General features: G+C 43.1%; 1 long non-coding RNA gene across 1 annotated transcript; it reads left to right on the top strand.

Annotated features, from left to right (window-relative positions):
- Positions 1-1,904: 1,904 nt before the first annotated feature.
- LOC123738264 (uncharacterized) lies at positions 1,905-11,902 on the top strand. Its single transcript, XR_014391620.1, has 5 exons — positions 1,905-2,042; positions 3,352-3,390; positions 3,474-3,533; positions 8,706-8,759; positions 10,955-11,902. It is a non-coding gene; the product is annotated as an uncharacterized LOC123738264 (long non-coding RNA).
- Positions 11,903-17,461: the final 5,559 nt, after the last annotated feature.

Below are 17,461 nucleotides of genomic sequence, written 5' to 3'. Positions count from 1 at the left end.
TGTGGATCCTAATAAATAATATAAATATTTATTATTAAATATGAGGCTATCATATTTGACCTTACTTGACTCCATAAAGTCACGGGGTCTAAATACTTTCCAAATGCACTGTACTGCTCTGTTCTGTGCTAGCTCTGGTCATGGGCAAAGCTAGCTAGGTTTGGCTCACACTAGCTCTGGTCCTGGGCATAGCTAGCTGGGTCTGGCTCACACTACCTCTGGTCCTGTGCATCGCTATCTAGGTTTGGCTCACACTAGCTCTGGTCCTGGGCGTAGCTAGCTGGGTCTGGCTCACACTAGCTCTGGTCCTGGGCGTAGCTAGCTAGGTCTGGCTCACACTAGCTCTGGTCTGCGCTATAAATTATAAGTACATAAATGTGCATAAATCAGCATATATTACCTAGCAACAATAATTGTAACTCTTGAACTGTTCAAGTTAGATACACCAAAACAACGTTCACAGGTTCAGGCTATCCTAACTTTAAATTCTTTAAAACTTGTATCAAACATAACTATATACATTACCAATCAAGTTTGGACACACCTACTCAAATCAAATCAAAACCTAGGAAGAAACCAAGAGAGGAACCAGGCTATGAGGGGTGGCCAGTCTTCTTCTGGCTGTATGAATGAATGTATACTCATTCAAGGGTTTTCCCTTGTCAAGAGTGAGCAAAGCTGTCATCAAGGCAAACTACTGGTGGCTAAGGTGGCTACTTTGAAGAATCTCAAATATAAAATCTATTTGTTTAATTACTACATGATTCCATATGTGTTATTTCATAGTTTTGATGACTTCACTATTGTTCAACAAAGTAGATAATAGTAAAAATAAAACATTTACCTGGAATGAGTAGGTCTGTCCAAATGTTTTGACTGGTACTGTATATTTGCATACATTTCCATGAAATAACTCACCAGCAGTAAGTCTTAAACTGTTCAAGCGAGATACACTGAACCAACTTTCATATGTTCAGGCTATTTTAACTTTTCATCTACCTACCTTTTCAACTATAACCAGTCACCAGAATTACTATTGCAGACACTAATACTACTATAAGTTTTTTTCAAAACCAAACATACTTAAAACTGATTCGCTTTAAATAGTTATTTAAAACATTTAAAAAACTTCTACCATTACCACAAAATACTTTTAGAGTTAAAGCAAGTCTCATAAATTGTACTTCATGTACATTTTACCATCTATTTACTATTATTATTATTATTACTGCTGTTGAACAAATGTCCAAAAGGTTTTTGTCTTTGAGAAGTTAGGAGGGATGTGATGTTCATGTTAAATGGGTGTCTGCCCCCTTTAAGAGCCCCTGAGACTGGGATAAGGGAGAGATGACCAGATAGAGAAACCTGTATTTGCAAACAAAGGACAGAATGTACATTTGATATCTGACTTTTTAACTTACAACAAATAACTTTAACTAGGACCTAAGTTCTCGCCAAGGATTTACTTACTGGTGAAAGAGTTATTTAATATTACACTTGTTGCCAATCCATGGGAGCATCTGCTAAATGACTACATTGTAATGTAAATTTAGTGCTATGTATATTATGTAGGTTATGTATTTGTTGTGTTGTTTCCTGTTTGGTCCCCGAGAAGAGTAGATCATTAGGAATCCTAATTAATGCTAAATATGAGGCCTTATTTGACCTTATTTGGTCATATTTGACATTATTTGACTCTACTTTCTTATTTGGATGGATACTACATGTACAAGTGGTTAGGGTTGGTTGGTAAAGGACTCTATTTTCAGGTTATTTCTGGTTTGGGTGTGGGTTACCGTGGTGATGTGTGTATAAGTCCATGGAGGTACAGTTCAAAGGGCTGAGGCTCCTCCTCCTCATTTGACTAGGCGTGCTGATTAGATCCACTAGTTTCATTTGAGATATCTTCATTTGATTGGACATTGCTTCTAGTGTAGGATAAACTAAATATTTGCTGACACTATTGGAAGAACAATGTGTTTCAGTTCAAATGTAAAGCAGTTTGTTCTCCTTATCATTGTTGGAATCTTCTTGCTTCTGGGGTATGTGTTTTTCTATATTTTATGTAATTACTATGCATGTGCTATGTGTGTATGTAAATGGTGTTATTTTGGAACAGCTAAATCTGTACTAAATAAATTGAAGTTGAATTAAAGTGATGTTATAGTACAATTTCATGTCAACTAAGTGTACTGAGTAAAGTATACTGACCCACCTAAAAGTGTTTGTAATACCCACCTTATCTACCCACCTTAAACTGTACTTGAAAGATTTTATTTGAGTGTTCTCTATATACAGTCGGTGAATTTGTAGTGGCACTGAAAGATAATTGCAAATAGTAATGTTGCTAGCATATCCCATGTATACTAAAGGTGCACTTTATCTAGCTTTGGTGTACTATGTCAGTATACTTTTCATGGTTGTATTTTTATATACTATGCATGTATTTAATGTTACTTAAATGGTGTTACTTTGGGACACCTACATTTAAAGTAGAATTCAAGTAGTGTTTTTGTACTATTTCATGTCAACTAAGTGTACTTTGCGTGCTAATTTGTCCCACCTTAAAGTATACTTGCAATACCCACCTCATAGAGGATCTGAACCAGAAAAACAACTTCACTGGTTGAAATCATCCCGTGGCATCAATATTAGTCAAACATTGATTCAAGGGCCAAAGTTGACTACAAAGTGTAAATAGCATAATTCTGGTCTTAATAAAGATAGTATCTTCCAAAGATTTGCAATATTTAGGGAAAACTATGATGTTCCTAAATCCTTGGATATTTTAGGGTTTAAATTTTCAATCATGGCCAGTCTTGCCCACTAACAAGGGGCGGTAACAACTAGGGAGAATTGTCATGCACAGAGAAACAGCTAAGTGCATTCAATCCAATCACTCCCTTTCAGAGTGTGCTCCTAATCTCAACTCGTTACCTGTATAAAAGACACCTGGGAGCCAGAAATCTTTCTGATTGAGAGGGGGTCAAATACTTATTTCCCTCATTAAAATGCAAATCAATTTATAACATTTTTGACATGCGTTTTTCTGGATTTATTTGTTATTCTGTCTCTCACTGTTCAAATAAACCTACCATTAAAATTATAGACTGATCATTTCTTTGTCAGTGGGCAAACGTACAAAATCAGCAGGGGATCAAATACTTTTTTCCCCTCACTGTATCTGACAAAGGTATTGATGTGAGTTTCTGTTCCTTTCTACACATTATTTTCACCATATCAATTGTGGCAGGTAATGTCAGTCTCTGTAATAGCGTGTGGTTTCATAGCTTAGTGGGCTGAAATGTTTTCATGACAGACTTGAACTGATTCTCTCCTCTCTCCCCAAAGGTATGTGGTCTTCAACCACTTCAATGAAAGGCAAAACATGTAAGCTTAAGTTTCTGTTAATTTATTACACCCTAATGAAGCTATAATGTGATATGGATTTTCTGATTGATTCTTATTCACAGGGTTTGGTTTGACACTTCCAAAATACATATCCCAGTTGATGAGGACCAGAGGAACACCAGGTTAGTTGATATAAACTGAGAAATTCTGGCAACAAGTCATGGTACTTGATACTTTTAATAAACACTCCTTTCTATTTCCTTAATGTTACCCGTTAGATCATTTTCAGAGATGACATCACTTCTATGGGCTAGGTGGGACGGTAGCGTCCCACCTGCGGGACACAGCCAGTGAAATATCAGGGCGGCAAATTGAAAAACAACAAAATGTCATTCAGCTTTCTCAAACATACGACTATTTTAAACCATTTTAAAGATACACGTCTCCTTGATGTAACCACATTGTCCGATTTTAAAAAGGCTTTACAGCGAAAGCAAAACATTAGATTATGTTAGGAGAGTACATAGACAAAAATAATCACACAGCCATTTTCCAAGCAAGGACATGTGTCAATAAAACCCAAAACACAGCTAAATGAAACACTAACCTTTGACGATCTTCATCAGATGACACTCCTAGGACATTATGTTACACAATACATGTATGTTTTGTTCCATAAAGTTCATATTTATATCCAAAAACAGCATTTTACATTGGCGCCTGACGTTCAGAAAATATTTTGCCTCCAATACTGCCGGTGAATCAGCACAGCAATTTACAAAAATTCTCATCATAAACGTTGATAAAATATTAAACTGTTATTCAAAGAATTATAGATGAACATCTCCTTTATGCAACCGCTGTGACAGATTTCAAAAAGGCTTCACGGGGAAAGCACACTTTGCAATAATCTGAGTACTGCGCTCAGAAAAATACACCAGGCTATACAGATACCCGCCATTTTGGAGTCATTTAAAATCATAAATAGCATTAGAAATATTCACTTACCTTTGATCTTCATCAGAAGGCACTTCCAGGAATCCCAGGTCCACAATAAATGTTGTTTTGTTCGATAAAGTCCATAATTTATGTCCAAATAACTCCTTGTTGTTTGTGCGTTCAGTAAGCTAATCCAAATGTAGGAAGCGCACAGAAAATTTCACAACAAAAAGTTATATTTACGTTCGTTGAAACATGTCAAACGTTGTAAAACATCAATCTTTAGGGCCTTTTTAACCTGTTAGGGCTAGGGGGCAGTATTGACACGGCTGGATAAAAAAACGTACCCGATTTAATCTGGTTACTACTCCTGCCCAGTAACTAGAATATGCATATAATTATTGGCTTTGGATAGAAAACACTCCAAAGTTTCTAAAACTGTTTGAATGGTGTCTGTGAGTATAACAGAACTCAAATGGCAGGTCAAAACCTGAGAGATTCCTTTACAGGAAGTGGCCTGTCTGACCATTTATTGTCTTTCTTTGACATCTCATTCCATTACAAAGGATCTCTGCGGTAACGTGACACTTCCCACGGCTCCAATAGGCTCTCAGAGCCCGGGAAAAACCTGAATGTCGTCATTCCAGCCCCAGGCTGAAACACATTATCGCCTTTCTCAAGTGGCCGATCAAGGGACTGTGGGCTTAGGAGCGTGCACTGGCCGCCCCCGTCTTTGTGTTTTTTCCTCTGTTTGCCGAAAAGGAGATTCCCGGTCTGAATATTATCGCTTTTTTACGAGATAAATTGCATAAAAATTGATTTTAAACAGCGGTTGACATGCTTCGAAGTACGGTAATGGAATATTTAGATTTTTTTTGTCACGAAATGCGCCATGCGCACGACCCGGATTTACCATTTCGGATAGTTTCTGGAACGCACGAACAAAACGCCGCTATTCGGATATAACGATGGATTATTTTGGACCAAACCAACATTTGCTATTGAAGTAGAAGTCCTGGGAGTGCATTCTGACGAAGACAACAAAAGGTAATCAAACTTTTGTAATAGTAAATCTGATTTTGGTGAAGGCTAAACTTGCCGGGTGTCTAAATAGCTAGCCCGTGATGGCTGGGCTATGTACTTAGAATATTGCAAAATGTGCTTTCACAAAAAAGCTATTTCAAAATCGGACATATCGAGTGCATAGAGGAGTTCTGTATCTATAATACTTAAAATAATTGTTATGCTTTTTGTGAACGTTTATCGTGAGTAATTTAGTAAATTGTTAGTAAATTCCCCGGAAGTTTGCGGGGGGTATGCTAGTTCTGAACGTCACATGCTAATGTAAAAAGCTGTTTTTTGATATAAATATGAACTTGATTGAACAAAACATGCATGTATTGTATAACATAATGTCCTAGGGTTGTCATCTGATGAAGATCATCAAAGGTTAGTGCTGCATTTAGCTGTCTTCTGGGTTTTTGTGACATTATATGCTAGCTTGAAAAATGGGTGTCTGATTATTTCTGGCTGGGTACTCTGCTGACATAATCTAATGTTTTGCTTTCGTTGTAAAGCCTTTTTGAAATCGGACAGTGTGGTTAGATTAACGAGAGTCTTGTCTTTAAAATGCTGTAAAATAGTCATATGTTTGAGAAATTGAAGTAATAGGATTTTTAAGGTATTTGAAAATCGCACCACTGGATTACACTGGCTGTTACGTAGGTGGGACGATTACGTCCCGCCTAGCCCATAGAGGTTAACTTAGAACTTCAATAATATTCCAACCGGACGATTCCAGTGTCTTGAAAAACGTTTTGGAACACAGCTACCTCCTCACGTGAATGAGCGTAATTGTGGCCTGTCATTCTCTCGGTCATCAGACTCCAGGAGGTCTTGATCGCTCTCTGTTGACTGCAAAAGCCTGAAACACGTTCTAAAGACTGTTGACATCTAGTGGAAGCCTAGGAAGTGCAAACTGAACCCTAAGTCACTGTATACTGAATAGGCCCAGTCTTGAAAAACTACAATCCACTTCCTGGTTGGATTTTTTTTCAGGTTTTTGCCTGCCATATGAGTTCTGTTATACTCACAGACACCATTCAAACAGTATTAGAAACTTCAGAGTGTTTTCTATCCAAATCTACTAATAATATGCATATTCTAGTCTCTGAGCCAGAGTAGTAACCTGTTTTAAATTGGGTACGTTTTTCATCCGGCCGTGAAAATACTGCCCCCTAGCCCAGACAGGATAACAGAGATGTACTGTACACAGTTACTAATGGTGAGCACCAATAAGGATGTGAACAAGTCACATTGTGACATTGGTTCATCGTTGCTGTTACCCTACACTATTATGAAAGAGAGCATACATGACTGTTCCTGGAGGAACAAAACCATCTCATAGGCCTTCAACGTAGCATACTTAACGGCCTGCTGATGGGCCATCAACAAGCTTCCCATTGCTTTCAAACTGGTTCAGAGGTTCAACTGGATAAAACCAACAAATTATAGTCCCACTAAGAGCAAACCAACAACCATTAGCTTTGGTTCCAACAAACCCAGACCCATCGGAAAATCCCAACCCCATGACCCAACTAGCAATTTGGATCAGTCTGTTGTTATCACAATGGCATGCATAAAAAAGGGGCATTTTCTTACAGTTTGTTTGCTATAGTGAAATCAAGGTTTGATTATTTGTTCCATAGTATTTCTTCCATTTGGTTTGGTTGTTTTCACATTGTGAAAAAATGGTTTAACAAACTACAATACTTAATCAAAACCATATGTGTGTATCGGACGTCACACTACTTGCTTAGTGAGTACCAGTTCTTCCTGACTTGGCTCACACTTGGAGCCTGTTGGACGTACTACCAAATTCTTTAAAACAACATTGGAGGCGGCTTATGTTAGAGAAATGAACATTCAATTCTCTGGCAGTAGCTCTGGTGGAGTCAGCATGCCAATTGCACACTCCCTCAAAACATGAGACATCTGTAGCATTGTGTTGTGTGACAAAACTACACATTTTAGAGTGGCCTTTTATTGTCCCCAGCAGAAGGTGCACCTGTGTAATGATCTTTAATCAGCTTCTTGATATGACACACCTGTCAGGTGGATGGATATCTTGGCAAATGACAAATGCTCACCAACAGGGATGTAAACACATTTGTGCACAACATTTGAGAGAAATAACATTTCTGAGATGTTTTATTTCAGCTCATGAAACATGGGACCAACACTTTACATGCTGCGTTTACTCACTGAGTGTACAAAACATTAAGGACACTGTCTTTCCATAACAGACTGACCAGGTGAATCCAGGTGAAAGCTATGATCCCTTACTGATGTCACTTACTAAATCCACTTCAATCAGTGTAGATGAAGGGGAGGAGACAGGTTAAAGAAGGATTTATGACTCGAGAGAATTGAGACATGGATTGCATATGTGTGCCATTCAAAGGGTGAATGGAAAAAACAAAAGATTTAAGTGTCTTTGAACGGGGTTTGGTAGTAGGTGAGAGGCTCATCGGTTTGTGTCAAGAATTGCAACGTTGCTGGGTTTTTCATGCTCAACAGTTTCCAATGTGTATTAAGGTTAAACCATCATGTATTGGTTCTCTCATTGTGTCTGTGAGTAGGCTATCCATGAACTATCCATTAACAATTATGTTTGTTGAAATAAAGTTATGCCGACAGAAAATTCCCAGTTGTCCAAATGGGAAATCAGCATGCAGTTGTCTGGACTTCACAAAGCCATGGAAGTGAACAGACAATGAAACATTGACACAGTTGCAATGTTATTCCCAATGGATTGGCTGAGTTGCAGAAAACATAGGACTCTTCTTCCTGGTGGCAAAACAAATTAACCTTCTGCACGTGTGTGTGGGATTCTCTACTTTATAATATTTTTCTCCCTCTGCTGCCGCTTCCCCCTCCTGTGTGTGTGTGAAGCTGGGAGAGTTAGTTAAGTGTTCAGGATGTTTTTTAATAATCTTTAGATACAGTGTTATTACTATTATAATACTCATAAAGGCTGCTATTCTACTTGGAATGTAAATAAAAAAACATAGAGGAAACCATTTGTCCACAACACAACAGTCTTTGATCCGTTCTCAGCTTGCATGTCTCACAGCATCTGTAACATCAATGGTTTTTAGCTCTATGGAAGAGGCATCTGATTCGCTAGCACACCCTCAGGTTATTCATAAAAACCAATATGATGTATAATTACGTTACTCATAAAAATCGATATGACATTGATATCAGTTTGAAAAAAATGCAACTGACATCGATATAGAGTTTCCATATCGGTGCCCATCACTAAGAGCTACACAGATACTGTATGTGTATTATGTATACTGTACAGCCATAGCTGTCATTAATCATTGTACTATGTCTTTCTACTCATACAGCCTGAGTAAGCCCATATTCAGGAGCAGAGTACAGAACATCGTCTCTCCAGAAAGGTGTGTATCAGTATTTTACTGTACCATCATTCACCATTTGGCTGGCAACCCAAACTCCATGCTCCTGGCCAAACTCTACGCCACGCCCATGGGCGTTAGTTTCTTCACCGCAATGAATCTGGCTCTGAGTACATCAGCAACAATTTCTAGAACAAAATAATTAGTGGAATTTTAATGTAGTTTTTTTTATCCACATGGATGAAAATCTCTTGCACATTTAACTGCCAACCCAGACCCAACCCCTTCCCCTCCCCAAACACAAGGACACAGACAAACAGTTAAATATTCCACCAGACCAGCCATCAAACCGCAGACTCCAATCTCAAGCAGACAAAATCCATTTATCAACAGACAACATGCAAAAAAACCTCTAGATCACTGCTATTCTACACACAGAGACACATACAAAGCTCTTCCTCACCTTGCATTTGGCAAATTTGGCCATAACACCATCCTCTTAATTTCTGTTTACAAGCAAAAACTCAAACAAGATGTACCAGCGATACGGAAGTTGTCCATAGCAGACAGTAAGTTTCAGGACCGTTTTGCACCGATTGGATTATGCATCGACAACGTCGTCCCCACAGTGACCGTACGTACATATCCTAAACAACAGTCATGGATTAAAGGCAACATCTGCACTAAGCTAAAGGCTAGAGCTACCGCTTTCAAAGAGTGGGACACTAATCCAGAAATCTCACAAAGTCCTCAGATGAACCATCAAACAGGCAAAGCATCAATACAGGATTAAGATTGAATCCTACTACACCGGCTCTGTTGCTCGTCAGATGTGTCAGGGCTTGGAAACTATTACGGATTATAAAGGGAAACCCAGACGCAAGCTGCACCAGTGACGCGAGCCTAACAACCAAGCTAAATGCCTTCTATGCTCGCTTCGAGGCAAGCAACACTGAACCATGAATGAGAGCACCAGCTGTTATGTACAACTGTGTGATTACACTCTCCGTAGCCAATGTGAGTAAGACCTTTAAACAGGTTAACATTCACAAGGCTGCAGGACAGGGATGGATTACCACGACGTGTACTCAGAGCATGCGCTGACCAGCTGGCAAGTATCTTCACTGACATTTTCAACCTCTCCATGGCCCAGTCTGTAATGTCCAGATGTTTCAAGCAGACCACCATAATCCCCATACCCAAGAACGCCAAGTTAAGCCGTCTGTCGTTCTGCCCCTGAGCAAGGCAGTTAACTCACTGTTCCCCGGGTGCTGATGATGTGGATGTTGAGTAATGCAGCCCCCAGCAGCTCTCGGATTCAGAGGGGTTGGGTTACATGCGGAAGACACATTTCAGTTGAATGCATTCAGTTGTACTACCAATGAAGTATCCCCTTTTCCTTCTAAATGACTATTGCACCGTAGCACTCACATTTGTGTCCATGAAATCGTTTGAAAGGCTGGTCATGGCTCATATCAACACCATCATCCCAGACACCCTGGACCCACTCCAATTTGCATACTGTCCCAACAGATCCATATATGACGCAATCTCTATTGTACTCCACACTGCCCTTTCCCACCTGGACAAAAGGAACACTTATGTGAGAATGCTGTTTAATGACTACAGCTCAGTGTTTAACACCATAGTGCCCTCCAAGCTCCTCACTAATCTAAGGACCCTGGGAATAAACACCTCCCTCTGAAATCGACCACTGGACTTCCTGAAGGTGCCAGGACAAAAACCTCTCCCTCAACATCAGCAAGACAAAGGAGCTGATCATGGATTACAGGAAACTGAGGGTTGAGATGAACTGGCACCAGAGGGGAGTGGTGCCAGATCAACTCTGTCCACAAAGCATCTCAGATTAGGAGTGCTGATCTAGGAGCAGTTTTCCATCATAATGAATACGATTATTTGGACAATGTCTGGACAGTGCTTCACACAGAGGTGTGAAACACACACACACACACACACACACACACACACACAATGCAAACAATGGGACACAGAGACAAACGAGCCACAAGAGGGATGGCTTCTCAGTTGAAAACGAATTAAAGATATTGCACCAACAGGACATAGTTACATGGCTTATACTAGTATGTTGGCCATACATACAGTCCAAAATACAAAAAAGCAGACCACAACTACAACAAAATGACATTACTGTCCAAAAGAGTAAAGGCAGATTTGGTGGCATGCTGCTGAGATTCTTTATTCTCTTGTCTTCGAAGTCCAGTCCAATCCTCTCTCTCCTCCCTCTGGAAGCATGCAGTGGGACTGTCAGGAGGGATGGGATGACAACGGGCCAAAAGAGTAAAGACATACTGGGCTAAAATGTACGAGTGAAATTAATTAACTTGTCAACTTAAAAGATTTGAATGTAGCTTTAACACATGAATACATACAGCTATCTGAAATTATTGATAATGTCATGAAAATGTAAAAAAACACCAGATAAATGTATTATTATCAAAAGAATGAGTCTATACATCATAAATCAATGTGAGAATCAAAACATATGCCTTTGCCTGGCCACAGCTTCTTCTGCAACGAGGTAACTAGACTGTTTCACATAGTACTTTGTCAGCTTTAAAGTTTGCTGTTCAACAGTTTACCAGTTCTACCAGTTGAGTGTGATTCTGCAGATATTTCCCATCTGTAAATATCCTCACTGTCAATCAGCTTTACTCCAGAGTTTTATGTGTTGACTTTGTGTCTGTATTCTGTTTGTACATTGTCTATTGCTGGCAGCAGCTATTCATTAAGTTACATTACAGGTAGGCCTATGTCCAAATGTACTTGTCAAATAAAGTGATTCTGATGCCAGTATTTATGTGTTTCCTGATGTGGAAGAGCCTGGGGGTCATTGTTAAGATCCTCTTTTTCCCCAATGATTCTTAAATTTGACTTTGGTTGCCATTTACTTCAAATTCCTTTTTCATGTTACACTTCGTCAATCTTGGAAAGATACATACATTTCGTGGCGACAGGTAGTGGTTAGAGCGTTGGGCCAGTAACTGAAAATGTTGCTAGATCTAATCCCTGAGCTGACAATGTAAAGTTTAGTCATTCTGCCCCTGAACAAGGCAGTTCCTAGGCTGTTCCTAGGCTGTTATTGTAAATAAGAATTTGTTCTTAACTGACTTGCCCAGTTAAATAAAGGTTAAATAAAAAATAGAAAAAAATTGTCTTATGTGACATTAGATAGTGTGACAGCCATTTGCTCTGATCTGTCTATTCTGTCGAGATACATAATAAAAATGTTGAGTTACAAAGAGTACCAGTTTGACCACCAATGGTGGTTGGAAAAAAGCAAAAGAAACTGCAAGACTGAAGAGGAGAAAAAAACAAGCAACAAACAAAGAAGATAGGCTTTTGAAAAATAACTATTTTTCATAAAATTGTAGTTATCTTAGCTAGCTGAATTGTTTACCAGTTGCTAAGCAGTTGCTAGGGACTCTTTTGGAAGAAGCTAGCTAGCTAACGAAGAACAACAAAGAATATCTTTTTAACAGAAGAAAAGAAAGAGAAAATCAGGACAGAAGAAAAAGGATATCAAAGTGAAACAGTTCTCTAAAGACACAAGAGACAATAATACAAGAAACAACACTTCTGTAGCTTGTCAACTATGTGTCTGTCTATCCCTGTTCTCTCCCCTCTGCACAGGCCATACAAACGCTTCACACCGCGTGGCCGCTGCCACTCTAACCTGGTGGTCCCAGCGCGCACGACCCACGTGGAGTTCCAGGTCTCCGGCAGCCTCTGGAACTGCCGGTCTGCAGCCAACAAGGCTGAGTTCATCTCAGCCTATGCTAACCTCCAGTCCCTAGACTTCCTGGCGCTGACGGAAACATGGATTACCACAGATAACACTGCTACTCCTACTGCTCTCTCTTCGTCTGCCCACGTGTTCTCGCATACCCCTAGAGCATCGAGCCAGCGGGGTGGTGGCACTGGAATCCTCATCTCTCCCAAGTGGACATTCTCTCTTTATCCCCTGACCCATCTGTCTATCTCCTCATTTGAATTCCATGCTGTCACAGTTACCAGCCCTTTCAAGCTTAACATCCTTATCATTTATCGCCCTCCAGGTTCCCTTGGAGAGTTCATCAATGAGCTTGACGCCTTGATAAGTTCCTTTCCTGAAGATGGCTCACCTCTCACAGTTCTGGGTGACTTTAACCTCCCCACGTCTACCTTTGACTCATTCCTCTCTGCCTCCTTCTTTCCACTCCTCTCCTCTTTTGACCTCACCCTCTCACAAGGCAGGCAATACGCTTGACCTCATCTTTACTAGATGCTGTTCTTCCACTAATCTCATTGCAACTCCCCTCCAAATCTCCGACCACTACCTTGTATCCTTTTCCCTCTTGCTCTCATCCAACACTTCTCACTCTGCCCCTACTCGGATGGTATTGCGCCGTCCCAACCTTCGCTCTCTCTCTCCCGCTACTCTCCCCTCTTCCATCCTATCATCTCTTCCCTCTGCTCAAACCTTCTCCAACCTATCTCCTGATTCGGCCTCCTCAACCCTCCTCTCCTCCCTTTCTGCATCCTTTGATTTTCTCTGTCCCCTATCCTCCAGGCCGGCTCGGTCCTCCCCTCCTGCTCCGTGGCTCGACGACTCACTACGAGCTCACAGAACAGGGCTCCGGGCAGCCGAGCGGAAATGGAGGAAAACTCGCCTCCCTGCGGACCTGGCATCCTTTCACTCCCTCCTCTCTACATTCTCCTCTTCTGTCTCTGCTGCTAAAGCCACTTTCTACCACTCTAAATTCCAAGCATCTGCCTCTAACCCTAGGAAGCTCTTTGCTACCTTCTCCTCCCCCTCCCCCCCCTCCTCCCTCTCTGCGGATGACTTCGTCAACCATTTTGAAAAGAAGGTTGACGATATCCGATCCTCGTTTGCTAAGTCAAACGACACCGCTGGTCCTGCTCACACTGCCCTACCCTGTGCTTTGACCTCTTTCTCCCCTCTCTCTCCAGATGAAATCTCGCGTCTTGTGACGGCCGGCCGCCCAACAACCTGCCCACTTGACCCTATCCCCTCCTCTCTTCTCCAGACCATTTCCGGAGACCTTCTCCCCTACCTCACCTCGCTCATCAACTCATCCTTGACCGCTGGCTACATCCCTTCCGTCTTCAAGAGAGCGAGAGTTGCACCCCTTCTGAAAAAACCTACACTCGATCCCTCCAATGTCAACAATTACAGACCAGTATCCCTTCTTTCTTTTCTCTCCAAAACTCTTGAACGTGCCGTCCTTGGCCAGCTCTCCTGCTATCTCTCTCAGAATGACCTTCTTGATCCTAATCAGTCAGGTTTCAAGACTGGGCATTCAACTGAGACTGCTCTTCTCTGTGTCACGGAGGCTCTCCGCACTGCTAAAGCTAACTCTCTCTCCTCTGCTCTCATCCTTCTAGACCTATCTGCTGCCTTTGATACTGTGAACCATCAGATCCTCCTCTCCACCCTCTCCGAGTTGGGCATCTCCGGCGCGGCCCACGCTTGGATTGCGTCCTACCTGACAGGTGGCGTGGTGAGAATCTGTCTCCGCACCATGCGCTCTCACCACTGGTGTCCCCCAGGGCTCTGTTCTAGGCCCTCTCCTATTCTCGCTATACACCAAGTCACTTGGCTCTGTCATATCCTCACATGGTCTCTCCTATCATTGCTATGCAGACGACACACAATTAATCTTCTCCTTTCCCCCTTCTGATAACCAGGCGGTGAATCGCATCTCTGCATGTCTGTCAGACATATCAGTGTGGATGACGGATCACCACCTCAAGCTGAACCTCGGCAAGACGGAGCTGCTCTTCCTCCCGGGGAAGGACTGCCCGTTCCATGATCTCGCCATCATGGTTGACAACTCCCTTGTGTCCTCCTCCCAGAGTGCTAAGAACCTTGGCGTGATCCTGGACAACACCCTGTCGTTCTCCACTAACATCAAGGCGGTGACCCGATCCTGTAGGTTCATGCTCTACAACATTCGCAGAGTACGACCCTGCCTCACACAGGAAGCGGCGCAGGTCCTAATCCAGGCACTTGTCATCTCCCGTCTGGATTACTGCAACTCGCTGTTGGCTGGGCTCCCTGCCTGTGCCATTAAACCCCTACAACTCATCCAGAACGCCGCAGCCCGTCTGGTGTTCAACCTTCCCAAGTTCTCTCACGTCACCCCGCTCCTCCGCTCTCTCCACTGGCTTCCAGTTGATGCTCGCATCCGCTACAAGACCATGGTGATTGCCTACGGAGCTGTGAAGGGAACGGCACCTCCATACCTTCAGGCTCTGATCAGGCCCTACACCCAAACAAGGGCACTGCGTTCCTCCACCTCTGGCCTGCTGGCCCCCCTACCTCTGAGGAAGCACAGTTCCCGCTCAGCCCAGTCAAAACTGTTCGCTGCTCTGGCACCCCAATGGTGGAACAAGCTCCCTCACGACGCCAGGACAGCGGAGTCAATCACCACCTTCCGGAGACACCTGAAACCCCACCTCTTTAAGGAATACCTAGGATAGGATAAAGTAATCCTTCTAACCCCCCCCCCCCCTTAAAAGATTTAGATGCACTATTGTAAAGTGGTTGTTCCACTGGATATCATAAGGTGAATGCACCAATTTGTAAGTCGCTCTGGATAAGAGCTTCTGCTAAATGACTTAAATGTAAATGTAATGTTGTTTTCGAAGCTTTGGACGTCATTGAACACATGTTTACGATAAAGCAATACAAGCATCGGCACACTGCTTCAAAATAAACTTTTTAGCTATTTCGATGCAGGTGTAACGGTCATCGTATGAAAGGGACCAAGGCTCAGCGGGTTGAGTCCTCATGTTAACTTTTAATATAGAACACTGAAAACCAGCCCCACGCACCAGACTGGAGACGTCGGACACGTCGGACACTCTGGACGGGGCACTGTCGTCGGACACTCTGGACGGGGCACTGTCGTCAGACACTCTGGACGGGGCACTGTCGTCGGACACTCTGGACGGGGCACTGTCGTCGGAAGCTCTGGACGGGGCACTGTCATCGGAAGCTCTGGACGGGGCACTGTCGTCGGAAGCTCTGGACGGGGCACTGTCGTCGGAAGCTCTGGACGGGGCACTGTCGTCGGAAGCTCTGGACGGGGCACTGTCGTCGGAAGCTCTGGACGGGGCACTGTCGTCGGAAGCTCTGGACGGGGCACTGTCGTCGGAAGCTCTGGACGGGGCACTGTCGTCGGAAGCTCTGGACGGGGCACTGTCGTCGGAAGCTCTGGACGGGGACTGTCGTCGGAAGCTCTGGACGGGGACTGCGCACTGAAAGCCTGATGCGTGGGGCTGGTAGTGGAGGTACCAGACTGGAGACACGCACCCCAAGGCTAGTGCGGAGAGCAGGAACAGGACGAATTGGACTGGGCTGACGCACTGGAGGCCTGGTGCGTGGTGCTGGCTTTGGATGTGCCAGACTGGATACACGCACCTCAAGGCTAGTGCGGGGAGCAGGAACAGGACAAATTGGACTGGGCTGACACACTGGAGGCCTGGTGCGTGGTGCTGGCTTTGGATGTGCCAGACTGGATACACGCACCTCAGGGCTAGTGCGAGGAGCAGGAACAGGATACACTGGACCGTGAAGGCACACTGGCGGTCTTGAGCGCAGTAATGGTACCACCCTTACTGGCTGGATGCCCGCTTCCCCCTGGTAAATGCGGGGCGCTGGCACCGCGCACACCGGCCTGTGAATGCTCGGCCTCGACGCCGTGCGCATCACCCCATAGCACGGGGCCTGACCTGTAACAAGCTGCCTCCGATAAGCACCTGGAGTTGGCTTGGGGCTTAACCCTGGCCCAGCCAAACTACCCGTGTGCCCCTCCAAAAAAATGTATTGGGGCTGCCTCTCATGCATCCTCCGTTGGGCCCGCACTTCGCTCCACTTTCGTCGTTCCTCCCTCGCTGTCTCCACCTGTTTCCATGGCAGGGTCTTGTCCCCTGCCATTACCTCCTCCCATGTCCAAAATGTCCTCCACTCCCTTCTCTCCCTGGCCCAGGATCCTTCCTCTTCCTGGGCCCCGCTGCTTGGTCCGCTGGTGGTGGGAAGTTCTGTAACGGTCGTCGTATGAAAGGGACCAAGGCGCAGCGGGTTGAGTGCTCATGTTAACCTCTTGGGGCTAGGTGGGACGCTAGCGTGCCACCCGTGGTGCACTCCATCAACAGCAGGTGCATTTCAAGAGCGGCAAATTTGAATCCAAATAAATGTCAAAATTCAAATTTTTCAAAAATACAACTATGTTACACCATTTGAAAGATAAACATCTCCTTAATCTAACCACGTTTTACGATTTCAAAAAGGTTTTACGGCGAAAGCATAAATTTAGAGTATGTTAGGACAGTACATTTACAAGAGTTGTGTGTAATGTTTTGTCAAGTCAAAGACAGGGTCACCAAAACCATAAAACCAGCTAAAATGATACACTAACCTTTTACAATCTCCATCAGATGACACTCCTAGGACATTATGTTAGACAATGCATGCATTTTTAGTTCTATCAAGTTCATATTTATATACAAAAACAGCGTTTTACTATGGCATTGATGTTGAGGAAATCGTTTCCCTCCAATAACCGGCAGTCAAGTCAGCGTCACAAATTAAATAATTAAAATTAGAAAACATTGGTAAAATATTATATTGTCATTTAAAGAATTATAGATTTACATCTTTTGAACGCAATCAACTTGCCAGATTTAAAAATAACCTT

Source organism: Salmo salar, unplaced genomic scaffold (assembly GCF_965601325.2).
Source record: "Salmo salar unplaced genomic scaffold, fSalSal1 ptg000742l, whole genome shotgun sequence".
In the NCBI taxonomy this organism is placed as follows: domain Eukaryota; kingdom Metazoa; phylum Chordata; class Actinopteri; order Salmoniformes; family Salmonidae; genus Salmo; species Salmo salar.
The sequence above is the reverse complement of the archived record's forward strand: the minus strand, read 5'-3'. Positions and strand labels throughout refer to the sequence as shown.